Here is a 14,593-nt window from a genome sequence, read left to right as displayed (position 1 = left end):
GGCCGGGGGAGCCCGGGCAGGGCTGGTAGGGGGGGGCTGGGGCGCGGTGAGACCCTCGGCAGGGCTGGGACGGGGCTCGGGGCAGGGTCGGACCCCCGGCAAGGGCTGTGGATGGGTCGTGAGTCGGGGGACAGGGCCAGAAGTGGGGGCTGAGGAGGGTTGTGGGGCAGGGGACAGGACCTGAGGCGAAGAATACCCCCCGCAGTCAGGGCTGAGGAGGACACGGGGCTGGGGACAGGCCCTTGGCAGCTCTGTGGTGGAGGTGATGTGGTGGCCGGTGTCCTTTGGGTGAAGGTCTCATGCTGGTGCCTTTGGGTTGGGGGACATGAGCGAAACACCTCTGCACCCTTCTCTTGGGCACCCTCGTGGTGTGGTTGTAGGTACCAGGGAACCTGGCAGCGCAGGTGTCTCCCACAGAAACTCAGGAGTGCCACGCAGTCTGATTTCTAGAAGAAAGAAGGAGATAACCCTCTCCAAAACATGGTGGAAGAGGTGGGAGAGAGGAGTAACCCCCTCTCTAAAACCCTGGTGGAAAATTCCTGTCCTCCCACTCTCCACAGTGGAACAGCAGGAGGGAAGATAGAGAAAGTCGGTGAGGGAGATAAGACTTTTTTTTTTTTTTTTTATAAACTACAATCTGTTTTGTCCCTCAAGAGGTGTGCTGTGTGAGAGGACGGTGGCAGAGGTGCCCTGCAGGCTGTGGCTGCCCCAGGACACGCTGACACAGCCCAGTGCCGTCAGGGACCTCGGAGCGGCACAGAGAGACCTGCTGGGTTCACAGAGGAACGTGGTGTCACGGTGTTCTGTGAGGGCACTGCCATGCTGACGTAGCACACTAAACATGTCATGTGGTGCCTCTTCCTCTTTGTCAGCAAGACAAATAGTCACCTTTGCCTTTAGCTGCCACAGGAGATACTGGGGAGCACCGGACTGGCAGGGGTTGCTGCATCAAGGTTCAGAGATCGGCTATGGCAGGCAGCCGCACCTTGTTGTCCCCTTCATACAACTCATGGCTTTGTTTTGAACCCAGTTGGCTTTTTGTCCCACTGCTTTTATCAAAAGACTGCTCTGAAACCTCCCTGCTCTGGAGTTTGAAAATGGTCTCCTGATCTCCAGCCTAAATTTATTCACGGCCAAATTATATTCCTTGCACTTGTGCCTGGTCTGCCCACTAGCTCTTTTCTCTCTTACCTCCGAGTTGATGTTATCTGCTTTTGTGTAGCAGTTTGTCTGCTGACTGGAATTATGCATGGAAAAGAAGTTTCCCATGCCCTAAGAGAGGTTATTTTAACCTCTCTGAAGGAGCTAAATACTTATTCTTGATCTGAGTGTGATCACTTATTGGATAACAGCATCATTTATTCATAAGGGAATATTTATACCTTCAGTGTAAATACTGTTTTGAAATTGTTTTTGTGAAGACCCATTAAAAGCGCTTATAATGTTTTCCATCTTCTGCTCTTGTTTTTTTCCTAGGCAGTAAGAAAGGGAGTAGGTGAGCTCAAAGATTGTGATGGGAAGCAGCTTTAAAACAGAGGAGTGAATCAGCACTGAGATTATGGTGAAATTGCCTGTGTGCCTAGCCATGCCAAGCACAGAAAACACGGGAATCAGAAGGGGATAAGGGAAGGGGAGACAGATGTTTTAAATGCTGACATTTTTCAATTTTAGTTATTTTACATGTGAGCAAAACATCATCCAACAATCTATGCAGCCTGAGGAAAACATCACCTGCAAATCTGGTTTGAAAAGCTGATTCCCTCGGTGTCTTTGTAAGACTAAAATCACTGGTCTCCTCAATTAAATTATCATTTTAAGTGCGTTTAAGCTGTTAGTGCTTCTTAAAAAAGCAGTCCTCTTCCCTTCCTCTCCTCCCTCCCACTCCTGCCATCCCGTCCGCCCACTCACGCTGTTCTGGGCACGCTGTGCGGTACAAATGCTTCTGCTGTCACTCAGTTGAACAGGCTGGGGAACCCATCTCACTGAAGAATCGGGCTGGTTTTTAGATCGATGCTTTTCTGCCTGGCTCTGCTCTCCGGTGGAGTTCACCCCACCAGGTGCTCATGTAGGTGGGGTGCAGGGAGCAGAGAAGGGGCCTCTTGTTGACCGCGCTGGTGCTGCCCATCTCCTTGGTGAGACCTCACCACAGGTAGCCCTGTGCTGGACTCTGCTCGTTACTAAGTGGGATTTAGTAATCGTAGAACGGTTTGGGTTGGAAGGGACCTTAAAGATCATCCAGTTCCAACCCCCTGCCATGGGCAGGGACACCTCCCACCAGACCAGGTTGCTCAAAGTCCCATCTGGCCTGGCTTTGAACCCCTGCAGGGATGGGGCAGCCACAGCTTCTCTGGGCAACCTGTTCCAGTGTCTCACCACCCTCACAGGAAAGAATTTCCTCCTGATATTTCATCTAAACCACCCCTCTTTCAGTTTAAAACTGTTATTCCTCGTCCTATCACTCCACCCCCTGAATAATAACTCTGCAGAGGCTTTTGGACAAAGGCGGAATGAGAAGATGCCATGGTTTGTCTAAGGAGACAGCCAAAAGGGACATGATAATAACGTACAGAGCATTTGAGCTGCAGAAAAAAAAAAAAGTAAGAAAAGTATCTGAGGCTTTTCTTTCTCCCTAAGAAAAGTGTCAGGAGGCATTCAGAGGAAGCAAAGAAAGGCACTGAAAAGCCTCAGAAAGCCCCCTTTTTCAGGCAAGTTCTCACAGCCCTGGTACTGACTGCCACCGAGCTGCTGCTGGGTGGTGCCAGGGTGTCAAAAGGACAGGCGTTTATGACAGTAATAGTTATGAAAGCCAATCAAGGATTTTTGGGAAAGACGCCTGAATTCAGTAATCAAACCAGCCCTTGGTCACTGTGGGTTAGGAGAACCTTTCCCTCAACCTTTGGGGTTCCTGCCTGGTTTCTTTGGCCCGGGGCTGGTTCTGCTGGAGATGAGACGTGCTTTCAGAGGGCTGGAGGGACGTGGTGCTCACAGAGATGTGTGAGAAGCTCCCTCTACTGAGAAAACCACAGCATATTCGGTTGCCTGGAAGGAAAAAGCCCATCAGGGGATGTAGGCTGGTGTGGGGTTTTTCTGTGTGACACACGTGTTGTTCCAGGTATGGGCTGAACGAATCTTGAGAGCTTTCGTACGTGGAAGAGAAATGTCAGATTTCAGCTTGAGGGCTTTAAGGAAGAAAAGCGTTTAGGGAGGTCATTCTCTCCCTCTACTCTGCACTGGTGAGGCCACAACTGGAATCCTGCCTCCAGTTCTGGGCTCCCCAGTTCAAGAGGGACAGGGAACTGCTGGAGAGAGTCCAACGTAGGGCAACAAAGATGATGGAGGGATTGGAGCATCTCCCTGATGAGGAAAGGCTGAGAGAGCTGGGGCTCTTTAGGCTGGAGAATGCTGACAAGTATCTAAAGGATGGGAGGGAGGATGGAGCCCGACTCTTTTCAGTGGTTCCCAGTGACAGGACAAGGGGAAACGGGCACAAGCTGGAACATGGGAAGTTCCATTCAAATAGGAGGAAGAACTTCTTTAGGAGGAAGAAATTTCATAACTTCTTTAGGGTTAATAATAATAGGATTTCATAACTTCTTTAGGGTGAGGGTGCCAGAGCCCTGGAACAGGCTGCCCAGGGAGGGTGTGGAGTCCCCTTCTCTGGAGATCTTCAAGACCTGCCTGGATGCAGCCCTGAGTGATGTGCTTTGGGCAACCCTGCTTTGGCAGGGGAGTTGGACTAGATGATCTTCGTGTGACCTTTCTCAACCTGGAGGCACGTTTGAGAGGCCCTGGAGGTTTCAAAAAGACGGCAGAGACTTTTCTACTGATGTTTGATTCATCAAACCTGCATGCTGTACCTCAGGAAACCTTCTCTTTAGAGGGTGTATGGGAAGAATGTGGTTTACCTCATGTTGCTCAATGGCCTGGCTTCCAGAAGGTGTTTTTTGAAAGGTATTTATCAATAGAACATCCATTATCCAAGCCCCGCTTCTCAGGTTTCACAAATACTTCATGTGAGGGAGCAGAGATGCATGATGACGCGAGGAGGAGGAGGGTGGAGGGTTCAGTACAACAGCTGGAGCTGTGATGGCTGTTGGAAAATCGATCAAAAAGGGACTTCAGAAACTGCCAGGTGGCTCTCAGGGAAAGTGAAACACCATCTGAAGGCTTAGACAAGGATCTTTAGGATGATGACCTTGGTCTCTTCTCCCAAGTCACAGGCGATAGGACAAGAGGAAATGACCTCAAGTTGCACCAGGGGAGGTTTAGATTGGATATTAGGAAAAATTTGTACACTGAAAGGATTATCAAGCATTGGAACAGGCTGCCCAGGGAAGTGGTGGAATTATCATTCCTGGAGGTACTTGAAAGATGGGTAGACGTAGTGCTTAGAGACATGGTTTAGTGATGTTTTTTGTCAGTGCTAGGTTGATGGTTGGACTTGATGAACTGAAAGGTCCCTTCCAACCTAGACAATTCTATGATTCTATGAGGCTATTTTAGGTGTAGGTGGACCTAATCTGTTGTGAAAGCACTTGCTTAACATCTGTGATGGGGAAGGGTCTCCAGGCACGCATAGTCCTGCTTAGCACACTTAGTCCTCAGGATGGCTTTGCTTGTTCTTCCTTGCCTTTCCCTTGTCCTCTCAGGGCTTCAGTCACTGTGTTTGTACTGGGAAGGTCTTCACCAAGGGAAGGAATAACTCTGGTGCTGAAAGACAGGACAAGGAACCAAGCAAGGATGGATGCCTGGGCTGTAACCCAATGTGCTGGCCATGTTCTGGACTTGTTGTGTGGCTCCACTCCTCCAGCAACAAGCTACTGGAGATGGCTGGTGGGACCCCCACCAGTGTCTTGGGAGGAGGCAGATATAGGGTGTGAAGTGAAATCTGGGGTATTAATGACAGCAGGATGGGGTCCATTCTTTGGTGGCCGTGCTCTGTGCCAGGAGGCAAGGTCAGCAGCCGGTCAGCACGTTCACAGAGCCGCCGAAAAAAACAACCCCACGCCGCGCCGCCAAACGTGCAAGAGCTTTCGTGTATTCTCTCTGACGTGTGTTAAACCCAGCTTTACAGCTGCCTGTGAAAAGACGCACTGTCTGGGGTTTATAAAAAGAATCACTTGTCAAAACAGAGAGCCGGGCTGGGAAAGGAATTCAGCCCTCCCTGCATTGTCACTGGGGCCAGTGTCCTCAGCAGCCAAAATGGAATGGCTGTGGCGAAGTAGCTGGTGTGATGAGCTGGTTGCTGAAGGACCTGGAGATCCAGCGCCGAAAGTACAAGCTGAGGGAGGCCACACTCCTCCTGGGTGAACGGTGAAGGAAAGAGAGCTCATGGGCACCCATCAGGTTGGCTCCATGGCCCCTCTGAGCATGAGGCTGGGAGTGAGGAGGGGCAGCAGTCAGAGAGATGGTGGTGGTGGTCCTCTGTCTCCTTGCATTGGTGAGATCCTGGAGACACCAACTCTGCTGGGTATCAGAAAGGAGCTGCAGCCACTGAGAGGCAATAAAGATATTATTTTAGACTCATGATCCAATGGAGATGTGAGCCAGTGGCCTCCAAGATGCCCAGGGTGGACTTTGTCGTGAAGGCAGTTGCGAACCACAGCTGGTGACGAGCGACTCCAGGGTACCCTCTCCCATCACTTGCCTCCAGCCTCCTCTTGCCCGCAGTGGCAAATGCTGTGGGAACATGCGAAGAGCATTCAGGGCTAGCGTGATGGTGAAGGCTTGCCAATGTCACCACAGGAAAACACTGGGAGTTATTTTTCTGTACAGGCCGCATTTTTCTCCTGTTTTCAGCTCCCGGCAAATCTGCATCATGTTTTAACCTCCCGGTACCAGATGTACTTGCAGGACCCTTTTCCTCCAAATAAAGCTAAGACTTTGGCTGCCTTGGCCGTCGCCATTCTCCTCCTGGTGCTGTCACCCTGTCACCTGTCTGCTTTCATTTATTTCAACGTTTTAAAAATTTCGTGGGCCCACTCCCAGATGATGTAAACTGATAAAACTCCAGGCCATGCTCCAAAAACATCAGTGTAACTGTAGGATCTAGCCCTTTGGGTTTACTTACCTATGCCAAAGAGAAATGGAAAAGCTGTAGGCAAAGCAAAAAAAGGAAAAGAAAGGATAAAAAAAAAAAAATACCACCCAAAAATGTTAGTTATATAAGAGTTGTATAGCTATTATAGCTACCTACCATGTCCTTTTCAGAAGCGAAGCAATCGCAGCCAGATAAGTTAATAATTAAGGGTGACAAAAATATACCATTGTTCCAATAATAAGGAACCGTATTAGTCTTATCAAAGATAAATGGAGGCGTATTTAATAGGGTTCAGTGCTACGCTGATAGACTACCAATGCCCCTTTTTTCACCAGAAAACTCAGTATAAAATCAGGTCAAAAGCTAATTTTGAAAGCCGGTATCAGTTAAAGCCCTTTTACTTCCCCTTCGAATCGCTCACCTCCTTCCCACAGCAGATGTGCTTTTTTGGCAATCCACCTTGGGAAGCGACTCCCACGCGTATGGAGCTGAGCAGAAGGAAGCTGGAGGCTTTGAGAAGAGGTTCCTGCTCCTTTCCATGGAGAGCGCCAGGACGTGCTCCCACTTGTGGAGTTTCTCATGGAGATACAGGACAATTTCAGACTGAGGATCGAGTAAATAGATTGGTCCTCACCTCTGCAAGCAAGTGATGCCAAAGGTCTCTGCACGAGAAGGTGATGAGGCTGTGATTTTTTGGTCTCTTTTAATATAAGAGATTTCTGTAAAATTCAGTTTGGTGGTCTTGATTATAGCAACACCTCATAAAATGAGACAGCAGCTCCAGTACCCCCTGACACAATCAAACCCCAATTTTTTTGTACCTTTGGCAAGCGCAGAAACGCGGTGGCTGCAAAACTGTGCCCACGGGGAGCAGTGGCCTTTCCTTACCCCCACACAGAAATCCTGTGACTCCCAAAATACATCCGAGAATGGGTAAAAGCACAGATCCTGTCTCCAGCTCACGTTGAAGCCTATGCGTGCTTCTCAAGCCTCGTGTGGTGAGCTGGGGACTCACACAACTGCTTTCTGTCTCCTTCTGCCCTCTCCATCCTCAGCAAGGCCCACTTTTTTTTTTTATTATTTTTCTTTTTTCACAAACTGCTTAAGAAAAAGCATCGGGAGATCAGCCAGCAATAAACCATTGTCATCCTGGAGCGGTTAATTACCCTTATCTCCAATATCAGCCAAGAGCCTGTAATAAGCTCTGAACTTTTTTCGCGTCGTGGCGTCCATCCACATCCAGACTAAAGCAGATTATAGGGCTGGGATGAGCTCTCCCTCCTGCTGGAAGCGGCACCGTGACTCACCAGGGGAAGAGAGTTTCATCCCTCCAACAGGAGCTGACAGTTTTTCTGGCACAGGAGTATTTACACCTCCGGGGAAGTGAAACTACGCTCTTTCAAATTAAGATGAGTAGCCAGACTAGCTCCTAGCTAAAGGAAGGACCTGGTACATTTTGGGGAGGGGAGAGAAAAATTAACTCTCTGGGTCCGGGAAGACTTCATGGGGAGGTGGAGCGGAGAAGGCTGTGTTCTCCATCAGGGATGGCAGGTCTCTGTCTCAGGGATGCTTTCTCGGTCATCCTGCCAGTCTGAGATGCTGATGGTCAGTCATCTCAATATGGGAGACAGAGATCTCTTTTTTCCTTCAGTCTTAAGGTAAGTAATTTAGGCAATGTCTTCCATCTGTTTTTTTCACAGATGTCTTTATAAGTGTCTGTTACTCACCTCCATGTCTTTCTCTTTCTCTCAGGCCAGTACAGGGTCTCTTTTCCTCTGACTCCTTGAGGGAAGAGATGGGAGCAACCTGCTCCTACACCTCCATGGGAGAATGCTTCCGCTACTGCTTTTTCTTCCTGGAGTAAATCAGGAGAACACGTTTGGGTTGGAGCCTCAAACTACCAAGTGGGAGCCAAATTCACCCTTGAAGGAGCCACAGCACTGCCCTCGGCATCACTGGAGACGAGTGGATGTCCACAGTCAGCCCAGCTCCCTTGCTTTTAATGCCATTACAGAGAAGTGGCAGCCCTTTATTTCCCAAACTCACCTCCCAGCATTTTTGCAGGACTCCAGAAGTGTCTCCCACTGCCTCGAAGCCCTGGGAAGAAGATGTAAATATCCCAGGCTAAAAGCAAGGCAAGGTGTGCAGGCAGAAGTAGCAGCTTTTACCAGCTCAGCAGACGACAGACACCCCAGAGAAGCTTTGAGGAAAGCAGACGAGCTTTTGGGGCACAGCAGCACGGCCAGAGCAGCCTCCCTGCCCCTGGAAGGAAGAGAGTGGCGTTCACTGTTTGAAACAGAGACCACACGGCATGAAGAAAAGAGAACCAAGCTTAACATCACCTACCCCTAAGCTGGAGTAAGAAACACAGCACCTTTCCCAACCTCCTCACCACTTATAACCCTCAGACACCAGGTGCTGCCCCAAATACTGTGGGTTTTCACCCAGCTGTATATCCCTTAGACTAATGAAAAGTGCTCCCTCTCCTTTCAGCCACACCTTGCGTATCTCCTCGGGTCGTCAAGCCAGCAAGAAAAGTTTTGCAGGGTTTGCAGGCAGCATAAAATCCCTCAGCAACCTCCCAGCACAGCCCAGCGATGGAAGTGCTGGAGAAAAGAAGACTGAGAGGGGATCTCATCGATGCTTATCAGTATCTAAAGGGTGGGTGTCAAGAGGATGGGGCCAGACTCTTCTCTGTGGTACCTGGTGACAGGACAAGGGGCAATGGGCAAAAACAAACGTGGGAGGTTCCACCTCAACATGAGGAAAACCTTATTTACTTTGAGAATAACAGAGCACTGGAACAGGCTGTGGAGTCTCCTTCTCTGGAGACATTCAAAATCCACCTGGATATGTTCCTGTGCAACCTGCTCTGGGTGAACCTGCTTTGGCAGGGGGGTTGGACTAGGTCATCTCCAGAGGTCCCTTCCAACGCCACCATTCTGTGATTCTGAGTGTGGGCAGCCCGGTGCCAGGTCAGGAGATGAGATAATGCAGGGGCCACTGGGAAAGGAAACCAGCTGTGGAACATCTGGGATGGGTGTGCGTTGGACACCGAGGGCTTCCTTATCATAGAATCATAGAATCATTCAGGTTGGAAAAGACCCTTGGTATCACCAAGTCCATCCATCAACCCTACTCTACAAAGTTCTCCCCTACACCATATGCCCCAACACCACGTCTAAAGGACTCTTCAACACATTCAGGGACGGTGACTCAGCCACCTCCCTGGGCAGCCTCTTTCAGTGTCTGACCACTCTTTGTGTGAAGAATCGTTTCCTAACGTCCAGTCTAAACAGCTCCACACACAGTGGCAACCAGCAAAGATAGATGTTTGCTTTATCCTTTTTCTAAAAATCATAATTAATGCTGCTTTTAAGCTTCTCTCTTGCATTTCTGTGCTGGATAAAAAAATAAAAATTAAAAAGCCCATTACCTACTCCCTGGAGCCCACTGTAATAGCTGAGTGCAGCAGAGACACGAAGGCTGCACAGGGTCTCGGGGATGCCAGGGTGGCTGGAGATCATCCCACGTGTAACGCTGAGTTCACCGGAAAACAAATTCAGCCAGTTCTGTCTTTGATTATAAGCGCTTGGTATTTTTTTGAACACCAGCGTTTGGACTCAAGGCTACGCAGGAGCCTCAGAAATTCAACATGTGCAGGTAAAGCTGCTGCCGTGTCCCAGCACACCTTTGGTCTCTGCTGAGGTGTGGTGGCTGTCCTCACGGGTGGCATCGAGCTTGATTGAGGATCCTACAAGGCTGAAAAATGATGTTTTTCCACTCCTGTACTAACACAAGTCCTGAACGAAGAGCAGAAGGAATTGAAGATCGTTGCTCGCCCGTGGAGCTCTCTGTGGATGAGGGTATCAGTACTTCTCCCCTTCCAGGACTTCTCACCACAGCCACATTCCTCCGCCTGGTGCAGCTTCACAAACTGCTGGTTAGGACACTGTTACAGTCAGGTTAACACACTTTTAAGCTTTAAAACACTCAGAGGTTTTGGGTCCAGAGGCTTGCTAGATGATGGACAAGTTCTGCTAGTTCAGAAACCACTTCAGAAACTGATATTGAACAAGTGAGGGAGCTGAATGTAGTTTATACACCTCTTGCTCTTCTGTTAATCCAGTAAAAGCCATTGGAACTAAATAATAAGATATATTATGTACAAAAGGGGCTTTTGCAGTCAGTAAAGTCTCGGGAATAAAAATTGCTCTCCAGAGAAAAAGTGATTCTTGGTGAAACTGACCACAGCAAACAAACACCACTTTGTGGTGATGGGGATGATCACCTTTCACATCCCAGTGCTCAGCTTTTCCTGCTGGAGAGCAAGGATGAGCAGTCCCAAACCCTCCAGCTGCCCGTACAGCAGGACCACGGAATGGCCAGCTGCAGGTTCAACCCAAAATAAGCCTAAGGCCACTAGTGAACGTTGCATCATTTGAAGATGTAGGACAAATATTTTCGATGCCTAGTTTTACTTACGGGATTAGGTAGGAGTGCCTGAGCCAGTATATCAACTAGCGCAACTAATTAGGCATTTTAAGAAGATGCAAATCAAGGCAAAGATAAACAGCAGGAGGTTTCTCCCTTGCTTGATGTGTGCCGGGTGCAGGAACACCTTCCCATCTGCGCATCCTCATGGCTGGTTGCTGCAGCCCCTATCAGCTTGGGAGGCTGCACCCACCCCTGCTGTGCCCAGTGGCCCGTGCTGAGGGGAGATGCAAGATGTGCCAGCCCTTGGGAATGGCTTCCCTATGGATCTAGACAGTGTGGGCACCTTATACCTGCTGGGATGTGTCCCCTAAGTCCTCACTGGTGGCTCCTCAGTGGCTCATCATGGGTGGCAGCAGCCTGCCCAGCGGTGCTTGCCGGGTGCAGCTGGGTGTGGGGACAGTGGCCCTGGGTGCCACATCACCGATGGGGACCTGTGACCTGGCCCAGGGTGTCGACACTCCTGTCCCAGGTATGAAGGCCCTGGCAGGGAGCCTGGGTTCCTCTCCCCTGGGCTTGGTGCCCTGCTACACCCAAAGTCACTCTTGACTTGGTGCTCTGGTGCCAACCGCGGTGTCGTGATGGGGCAGAAAGTGCATCCATGTGCACGCACAGGCAGAGGGGTTGAAAACATGAACTTATTTAGCCTGATTATACACTGAAATGTGCTATTTTACATGTGATGTGCTGCACGTGGGGAGCAGTGAATCAAGAAGCAGCACTTTTCCGTGGCAGCAGCGCTGCTCAGGCACAGCATCCTTACCTGGGGGAGGCAATTACTGGAACAATCTCTCTTTCTCCACTCCTCCTTTGTTCCTGTTCTTGCAGGGGCTGTAACTGTCTTTTAGATCTCCTTGTTTTCTCCACTGCGGTTCCACCCTGCATGGGCTGTTTTACATGTTTTGCACAGTTACTCTGTCTTTATCCTGGAGAAGCCCTTTGCCTGTGCCCCATGGTGTGCTGCGGCACCTTGTCCACCAGCAGGAAAGGTCTCAGGGAGGAAAAAACCCCATTTGGCCAAGGTGCTGCTGAGCAGACAGAGGTGCTGGCACCACTCGGCACCAACAGCCTCTACCTTGCTGTGAAGTCTTTGTCATGGGTTTGTGGCTGCCTCTAGGTCTGCTCACTGGGGAAGACAGAAGATGGCAGATGGTTATGGGGCTGGAGGACCAAAGGGCCAGAGCCATGTGTTGGCACAGAGCCATCTCACTCTGCAGCTCGGTGCTGGCAAGTGCAGGCAGAGCTGTGTGCTGACGCTGCCTTGAAGTTCTTCAGAGGCCAATTGCCAATCAACTTTCAATTAAATATAATATGTGAGCAGGTAATGAGCAGGGGAAGATGTCTCATTGTCCTTTCATAGGGGAACCGGTGATTCACAGTGCCCACGTCACTCAGGGATGGCAGGTGCTGGTAACATGACTGCTCAGCACTGGTGTATCTGCGACAGAGGAATCCAGATGTTCTCTCCTTGGGTCCCCATGGTCAAACTCGGTCCTGCCAAGGACCAAGGACCATGGCCTTTGGAAGACACCTGTGATTTGTTGTCAGGGATTTCACCATGGGATTCGAGGACCTTGTTGTATCTCCTCCTGTGAGACCACGCTGGGGAAATGGCCTCAGGGACCCCTGCCCCATGCTCCTCTGTGATGGAGACCCAACCTGGTACCGGCCCAGCCCTGTGTGGACCAGCCCTCCTTGTGCCTCAATTGACCATTTGGAAAAATCCAGTGTCAGCAGGTAAAAGGGGCTGCACACCCTTTTTTCAGCTAAGCTGAGTGGCCACCAAGAATAAAGACAGGGACAGACTTTTTAGCTGAGCCTGTTGTGATGGGACAAGGGGTAATGGCTTTAAACTAAAAGAGGGAAGATTTAGACTAAATATAAGGAAGAAATTTTTTATGATGAAGGTGGTGAAACACTGGAACAGGTTGCCCAGAGAGATGGTAGATGCCTCATCCCTGGAAACATTCAAGGTCAGGTTGGATGGGGCTCTGAGCAACCTGATCTAGTCAAAGATGGCCTTTAAAGGTCCCTTCCAACCCAAACTATTCTATGATTCTGCGATTCTGAATATGAAGCAGATGTGAATTCCAGGGTCAGGAATCAGGTCCCTGCAGCCTGTGCAGATAAACCCTTAGCTTTTTTTTGAGCCAGCGAGGTGAGGAGCTGCAAGCAGCCCAGGAACAGCAGCCCAGGGTTCAGCTACAGCGCAGATGTATCCATAGAAATGGCTTTGTCTGCCAGTCATGCTCAGCTGTAGCTCAAGAGCAACGTGATGGATCTGTGAGAGCGCACAGCACAACTGCTGCAGGTAAAATCTACCTCCACCTCTCTGGTGAGGAAGTGTGCCAGCCAGATGGACCATCCTGGACCTCAGATGGGAGCACCCTCAGCTTATTTAACATCCAGGTGTCCTCACGAACGCTGCAGGGTTAAAAGATCCATCTGGAAGGGGGGAAAGGGGCAATATTGGCGTTTGACAGTGAGGTGAGGAGAAATGAAGTGGTCACAAAGCAAGCTTGTGGAGGAGATCCCCCCCTCCTGTGTCCCACCCATAGGGGCATGATGTCCCACCTGCTGGAACAGGTTGCCCAGAGAGATGGTAGATGCCTCATCCCTGGAAACATTCAAGATCAGGTTGGACAGGGCTCTGAGCAACCTGATCTAGTCAAAGATGGCCTTTAAAGGTCCCTTCCAACCCAAACTATTCTATGATTCTGCGATTCTGAATATGAAGCAGATGTGAATTCCAGGGTCAGGAATCAGGTCCCTGCAGCCTGTGCAGATAAACCCTTAGCTTTTTTTTTGAGCCAGCGAGGTGAGGAGCTGCAAGCAGCCCAGGAACAGCAGCCCAGGGTTCAGCTACAGCGCAGATGTATCCATAGAAATGGCTTTGTCTGCCAGTCATGCTCAGCTGTAGCTCAAGAGCAACGTGATGGATCTGTGAGAGCGCACAGCACATGTATCCATAGAAATGGCTTTGTCTGCCAGTGATGCTCAGCTGTAGCTCAAGAGCAACATGATAGATCTGTGAGAGTGCACAGCTTGACTGCTGCAGGTAAAATCTACCTCCACCTCTCTGGTGAGGAAGTGTGCCAGCCAGATGGACCATCCTGGACCTCAGATGGGAGCACCCTCGGCTTATTTAACATCCAGGTGTCCTCACGAACGCTGCAGGGTTAAAAGATCCATCTGGAATGGGGGAAAGGGGCAATATTGGCGTTTGACAGTGAGGTGAGGAGAAATGAAGTGGTCACAAAGCAAGCTTGTGGAGGAGATCCCCCCCTCCTGTGTCCCACCCATAGGGGCATGATGTCCCACCTGTGGGGTAGTGATGTCCACAGGGCAGTGGTGTCCCACCTGTAGGGTAGTGATGTCCACAGAGTGGAAATGTCCCACCCACAGGGTACCTCTCACGGGCTCTGCAGCCCGAAGCTCCCTCCAGGTCCCCGGTACGTCTGTTCCCCACCTCCCGCACCCGGGGGGTGATGGGGCTCTGTGCTCCCGGTCCCTGAGGAGCAGGGGCAGTGCCACCCCAGCCCAGCTCACCCACCACCGCCCGAACCCACACCCCGGGGCACCTCCAGCCCTCCCGACCATCCCTCAAAGGGACCTCAAAGATCATCGAGTTCCAACCCCCCTGCCATGGGCAGGGACACCTCCCACCAGACCAGGTTGCTCAAAGCCCCATCCAGCCTGGCCTTGAACCCCTCCAGGGATGGGGCAGCCACAGCTTCCCTGGGCAACCTGTTCCAGTGTCTCACCACCCTCATAGTAAAAAATTTCTTTCTGAGATCTAATCTGAATCTTTTTTCTTCCCATTTAAAACCGTTTCCCCTTGTCCTATCGTTTCCAGTCCTGGCAAAGAGTCCCTCCCCAGCTCTTCTATAGGCACCCTTCAGATATTGAAAGGCCGCTATTATCATTCATCTTTTTTTAATCTCTCTTTTTTTCTTCCCCCCCCCCCAAAAAAAAAAACAAACCAAAAAACACGGCCCGAGAAGCTCCTTGCCCCGACGGGACGGTCACCGGAGCGCTGCTCCCAAAGAAGGACCGGGG

This window comes from Calidris pugnax, unplaced genomic scaffold (assembly GCF_001431845.1).
Source record: "Calidris pugnax isolate Ruff unplaced genomic scaffold, ASM143184v1 scaffold18, whole genome shotgun sequence".
Classification (NCBI taxonomy): Eukaryota; Metazoa; Chordata; class Aves; order Charadriiformes; family Scolopacidae; genus Calidris; species Calidris pugnax.
Note: the sequence above shows the minus strand (reverse complement) of the source record.